This window comes from Cornus florida, unplaced genomic scaffold, assembly GCF_030987335.1.
Source record: "Cornus florida cultivar Cherokee Brave unplaced genomic scaffold, ASM3098733v1 CherokeeBrave_3.0.0_Hap2_Chr04, whole genome shotgun sequence".
Taxonomy (NCBI): Eukaryota; Viridiplantae; Streptophyta; class Magnoliopsida; order Cornales; family Cornaceae; genus Cornus; species Cornus florida.
In genome coordinates, this window is record NW_026775574.1 from 88914097 (window position 1) to 88920683 (window position 6587).

The following is a 6587-nucleotide window of genomic DNA, read 5'->3' on the forward strand; positions in this document are numbered from 1 at the left end:
TAGAGCCAAATTGCAAAGTCCATACTAAATGCAATAAGAAGAAAAAAACTATATGTAAAAGGTACTCGAGGCATCTGCAAAAACAATTAACTCGTGCAGTAAGAGACGTGATTAAGGGCCTGTTTGATCTTGTAAGTGTTTGTGCAGAAGATCAAATTGCATAGTAGAAATTGTTTTTTCGCTTACAACAGTTATATGAAATTAGCTGTGGGTGATGGAGACTAAAGTGAGTGAGGATAAACAATGAACCAAGGAGGAAGATGAGGAAATATTATGCCAGTGGCAGAGAGGAGAGACTAATTTTTAAGTGTGCGCGCCAGTTTGTGTTGTAAAACAAAAACAGATAAGAAAGAGGGGGAAAAGCTGTAAATCTAGATTGGGCACTTCCAATTAATGAAGCTAATGCTTAGGTGATATTCAAGAAAAATAAAACCTGAGAGAACTGATCTGAAAACAAGTACAATTGTACAAACCTACAACACTCTGGGAAAAAAATAAAAAGACTTTTACACTAGAAACCCATATAAATGAAGCAATAAGCAACACCCATGTTTGAGATAGTGTTATTGTCAAGCAGGAATGAAACAATAAGCAACATCCATGTTTGAGATAGTGTCATTGTTAAAAAGAAAAACTTAAAACACATATAAGAAGGTGCAAGGATAGAACAGAAGAGGAAAATACTAGTTAGATTAAGAATAATGAGGGTTTGGTTAGTGAAGGTCCAGAAAAGAAACAATCATGTGCCAACAACTGGATGCAGTTTTACAGCTTAACACAACCACAATCTAAACACAATATTCTAGTTCTGGGTAGTATTGAAGGAAAAAAAAAATTTGTTTGAGATCATTCAAGTTGTTGAGTTGAGATGTGCATAGATGTAGAGGACTCAAAAGGGTAAAGATGAAGCTAATTAAGTACGCAAACCAACTCAACAATCTGAAATCAATTAAAAGAAACCGGAAACTGTACCATAAAAAGAAACTAAAAACTGTGGCCCTTTGATAGATGAAAATTTATTGAGGGTAAGACTGTACAACATTTAGGCCCCGTATGGCATACGTTTTGTTTCTGCTATTTTTGTTACTAGCAACAAAAGCATGTTTTATGCGGCCTTATTTTATTTTACACAATGAACAGTGACCCAAAACTACAACACCAAAAGTTATTTTTTCTTGTTTTAACAACTGTTGATGGCCCAAACCATAACAGTAATACAACATGGGCCAAAAACAAAACGTCTAAAATATCGTTCCCAAACGTAACACTGTTTCTATTTTAGCCAAAAACAAAACGCCTAAAACAAAGTGCATGCCAAACAGGCCTTAGAGGTGTAATTGAAAATGACATGAGAAACTTCACAAAGCTATGCCTATTTGTAATGATAATTAAAATTTCAGTAAATTGAGAATACTATGGGATTTTGTATAGAATATCAAAATAAAAGTGATTCTATTTCTACCATTATTATGATATTACATATTCCAATCCAATTGAATCCGGTTCCTTCGGGGGATGGATCTATAAGAATTCACCTATCCCAATAACAAAAAAACCTGAATTATGTTTACATTGTAGTTTGATAATAAACCATCTATCTATTTTCACCCTGTTGTCCTTCATTCATTATTTGGATCAATGCATCCTTCTAAGTTTAATTCATTCATTGAGAGTGTGACATTCCTATTGCTAAGTTTAATATCCACATATATTGAGGCAAGAAGTTCCGAACACAAATTGAGCTAGAAGTTCAGAATATTTTACAATTTCTCGGAACAAGCAAATTGACATATAGAGAGATGTAGTTTGGCAACTAAGTAAAGAATCAGATACTTTTTCCAGCAAGCTTTATGTGAGTATGTCATATGCATGCATCAGAGATGCATCCACAACCATGGGAGAATATTTAAATGTTACCGGAGTTACGAGTACATTACAAATTTGGGGTTCTAGGGAACTCGTAATGTTAAGAAAAAACCTGCACAACTCGAATACTTGACTATCTAACAAGGTAGGAGAAAATATATCCTTACAGCAAAATATATAAACTGATACATCAAACTAACAATATACATTACAATTAAATTTATATATTTAACAAGGTGGCTTCAACAAAAATTTATAATTACATAACACTACATTTTCTCTTTTCCTTTAATTGTATTGATGCACATAAATTAAATAGTTAATTAAACTATTTAAAAAAACACTTGAGAAACAATTATAAAGAATATAAAAAATATTTCATCATATTCCAATTTTAATCAGATGGAATCACTACTCGGATCTTGATTCAATTCTGATTGAAGCTTAAAATTTGAATAAGGATTTGAACCATAATATATCATTCAAATATGTAACTGAATTTAATCAAGCAAGATTCTTATCAAGGTTGGAAAAATCTGCATCAACTCAGTGATTGCCCAATGGTAAGCAAGTGGTTTCTCACTTTAATGATAAAACATGATGTTATCTAGTTGTTTAATTTTTTTTATCTTAATTGAATAAGGTTCTTGGCATGTTGGGGGGGCTAAAGACAAAGTAATCTAATGTACCATCAATATGATGAACAATACAACCTTGATTTCACTTGAGTCAAATCAATTTGATAAGTGCTAACTAAAACCATATAAAAAGAAAAAAGATCAAACTACTAAAGTTCGAAGGAGATTTGTATGGTTATAAAATTGCTAGAAACTTATGCTTGGTTTGTAACTCTGAAAACAGTTTTCAAGAATTCCGAAAATATAACATTGTTTTCAAGGAACTATAAAAGATAGTTCTATGAAAGCAAGCTTTTTTGTAACGGCTAGAAATAGAGAAAATGAGATAATACAATGTATTGTATTACTGTATTGAATAAAAATATACAACCACAGATGGGGTTTATATAAGTCACGATGGGAAGTAGGTGAGTGAGTGTTGCCTAAGCAAATCTATACATGGAAATAGAGGGTAGATGAGCCGACAGCTATACAAGATAAAAACCCTAACCCTAATAATATAACAAGAAGAAATAAATTACAATGTATCGGTTAACTATCCTAATTATAAAAATTAATTACCAAATCAATTTTGGAGAATTTACATAAATACATTAGAAAATACAGCTCATGAGTTTTCAGAATTTAGAAAACTGAATCCAGCATAGTTTTTGTTTAGTTCTCTGAAAACAAAAAATTATTTTCAAAGTTACAAACTAAGTAGACCCTTAACTTCTCAAATGAAATCACTTATATGTACTTTAGGAATGAGTTATTTGACATGAAGTTGTTTACCAAGTTAAAAAGTACCTTATGAACATGCTTGTGAAAAGAAAGTTAAAAGAAGGAAGAGCAAAAGAAGCAAAAGTATCCACAAAAAATAGAAATTAGAACCCATAGAAGAGACCTAACTACTAAGATAGAAACCATCATTTGTCCCATAAGCAAACATGTTTCTAAAAATAATGTCCAATATAGAGTAAGGAGAAAGAAATGAGTGCAACTTTCTTAATTTGCAATGTAAATGGTTGTAGTGGAATGTTACAATTGCTTATGGACTATAGAATGAAGATACATACCCCCAGTAGTGTTCAATTGCTCCCTAGGAGCAAGAAATTATATACTCACTTTTAATTGTAGCCGTAGAATCTAACCCTACGGCAATTACTTAATTGACTTTTATTTTCTTCATTCTAAGAAACTTACATTTTCTTTCCATATTCTTTTCATACCATTAAATATCGTTAAAGAAAAATGACAGAATTAGACAATTTATTAAAGGAAACAGAAATAAAATAATTCAGTAAAAAAATACTTCCCCATCACTACCAATTGTTTATTCAACAAATTTGCAAACAGCAACAATAGAAACCAAAAAAAGTTAATCAAAAGAGATAAATAAAATGGCCATTAAATAAAGATTGTTTGAGAAGTATTGATTATAATCAAAACTCAAATTTTAATATTGATCCATGTTTTATACTCAGCTTAATAAGATATTTTGAATTTGTTCAGCAACTAATTTAGAATTAGGAGACTACTATTGGCTTCATAAATTTTTTAGAAAAATCATGCAAAACAACTCTTAATATATTATTATATATCCACTTTAATGTTCTCAATGTTTTTTTATTTTTCATATTTTTTGGTAAATTAAATGTTCAAAGTGTTGATCAGTAAAAGCATGCCAAAACATGTATAATATCATTGCAAATCCTAAGTTTTTTCATAATTTATCAATAGAATTGATAAAGTATGGAAAAAAAAACTAAAAATGATGACTTTTAATTTTAGATTAATTTTACTTTGTCTTAGTGGCTGCTTGCGAATTTGGCAAAAAGTAACCATATTATTTTATTCTTGTTTCGTTTAATAAATTGTTTAATTCTGTCATTTTCCTTTTACGATATTTAATGGTATGAAAATAAAATGTAAGTTTCTTAAAATAAAGATAATAAAAGTAAATGCAGTAATTGCCGTAGGATTAGATCCGAAGGTTACAATTAAAAGTGAGTATATAATTTTTTGCTCCAAGGAGCAATTGAACACTAACTACTGTACATACCTCCTCCAACCATCAGCCTCATAATTTCTACACTCTTCAATATAAAGTTAATTTAATAAAAAGGGATTCAAAGACGAAAGTTTTACCTGAACACGCACTCAAATTCGGGCAACTAATCTGAAAAAAGTACAGTGATCAGGGAAATTAGAAACTCACATATACATCAAGTACATAACATAGAGAAAGAGATACATTTTGCCTCCATCAACAATCTTTCATATCATCAAAACATAGAACAACGAGATCAAATTTCACATTAATAGATGCAATAAAAATATATAATCTACAAATGTTCTTCTAACCCATAATTGATTCCTTTGATCTTTAAAAAACAGAATGAACAATAAAGATAGCTAGATCAAGTGATGTTGTCTAAAAATAAATAAATAAATAAAGAAGAAAAAACAAAAAGAAAACTCGAAAAGTGATCCTCTCTCGACACAGTAAAATCAAGCAAATAAATATCAAAATCTATTGTTGACAAATAAGGAATTCCAACTATAAATAGATATGTATGTGTTACTCGATGAGAATATCAATTATTTCTTTATTTAGAAAAAAAATGCGGCCATTTTATCCGTTGCGCTGATCAAATAGAGGACAATAATGCAGGATTATTCTCTACATCTAATTACAGTAAGCAACCTTAAGAGGGATGAAAACTGTCAAGTTAATCGTAAAAGCACTCTTAATAAAACTATAATTCATAACGTACAAGGAAAATATTTTTTACTATTAAGTGTAGCACCCATGAGAATGCAAGGAAAATAGAAACAATATTAGGAAAGGATATAAAGTCACTAATATGATTCAACTCCATATATACCATCGCACTATGTTTCTGCACTTATGGGATGGTAAAAATGATGAAATTTTGTTTTATCTAATTACATTGAGCCTAAAACTAGTAAGCTATGTCAGATATAAAAATATAAAACATGTTGAAATTTCAAGTTAATTTTGTGCAAGTTGGTCGGGCAGAAACTAACTTCAAAGCTAATAGTTTTTTTAACGAGTCATGTGGATGTCAACAATGATATTTCCGTAATATTAGTTAGACATGATGTTTTATCACAACTTAAAGAAAGAACACAGTAAAATGAATTTTTGTGAATCTCTAATGCAACATTTTTTAGCTAATAACAGGGTCTTGGATAAAAAGAAAAATCAAAACAAGCTTTGGGTTCTATAGTTTCCTTTCGAGATTTCAAAACGAAAACCTTCACTCAATGTAAAATTACTTATCAATGACATCTACTGTGTCATTTGGGGATGATAAAAAGTTGGAGAACTTGAGGTTTGCCTAACAGAATTCTACCATTTGGATCCCTTTGCTTCATGGTTGATTTAGCCTCAAACACACTCTGATTGTCCTATGTTCTCCATCTTATACTCACCAACCTCTATCGGCATCAAGGTTCATTCTCGAAAGGCATGAATTAAATTTATGTTTTTTATATCTATTTAATATATTTGCATACATTCTCTAATTATCTCTTAAACCTATATTAGGATGTATTCGGAAATATTTTAAAGAGACAGAAAAATATAGTTTTATTATTAACATACACAAAAATTAAAACAAAGGCATTGTGAATTTAACTTCACTCATTTTGGAGGGCCATTGTGAATGTTCCAAATTTGACTGAAAATCGACTTTACAAGTCTGACCTCCTCTATCAAGCTTCTTTCAGACTCAGATGTTAAAACCTGAGATTTTTCATTTAAAAGGAGCAATTTAAACATTCACAAACTAGTTGCTTTGAGGACTTCCTTTCTCAACTAGAATACAAGGGCGGAGCTAGTAGGGGGCAAGAAGGGCCATTGTCCCCTCAAAATTTCTCAAAATTTTTTTTTAGTAGCCCCCCAAAATAATTTTTTTGTAGATAAACCTATGGTCTCAATATATATATAAATTTACAATTGGCCCTTCAAAATAATTCATATTAATAACCATCTATTCCAAAAGCGGCACCCTTCATGTGGCCTTTTTTGGTTCCAACACTTGTTTTTTAAAAATAAATAATTATTAATTAAGG